The sequence below is a fragment of the Capricornis sumatraensis genome, chromosome 19 (genome assembly GCF_032405125.1).
Source record: "Capricornis sumatraensis isolate serow.1 chromosome 19, serow.2, whole genome shotgun sequence".
Lineage (NCBI taxonomy): Eukaryota > Metazoa > Chordata > Mammalia > Artiodactyla > Bovidae > Capricornis > Capricornis sumatraensis.
The window spans coordinates 16098721-16099277 of NC_091087.1; positions in this window are offsets into that span (position 1 = coordinate 16098721).

Consider the following 557-nt stretch of genomic DNA (forward strand, 5'->3'; position numbering starts at 1 on the left):
TCAATGTTGCTGGGGGAAAAACCAAATAAGCTCCCACTCAGGGGCTTTAGCACTCACAATACTTTGACGGATTCACCTGCGGAGAAGGTCCATAAAGCCAGAAGATAATTGTAAACTAGCAGAATTCTAGGACTGAATAAGGCTATGTCTGTGGAAATCTTTCATAAAACACAGCCCACCATAAGTACAAAAAGTGTCAGCAAATACCTGTTAGGAAAGGAGATACCACACTTACCTATGATCGGCGGGAGACATGACATTCTCGCTCCTGACCCATCACTCCCTTATCTCCTGCTGCTGCTGCTGCTGCTAAGTCGCTTCAGTCGTGTCCGACTCTGCGCGACCCCATAGACGGTAGCCCACCAGGCTCCCCCGTCCCTGGGATTCTCCAGGCAAGAACACTGGAGCGGGTTGCCATTGCCTTCTCCAATGCATGAAAGTGAAAAGTGAAAGTGAAGTCGCTCAGTCGTGTCCGACTCTTCGCGACTCCATGGTCTGCAGCGCACCAGGCTCCTCCATCCATGCGATTTTCCAGGCAAGAGTACTGGAGAGGGGTG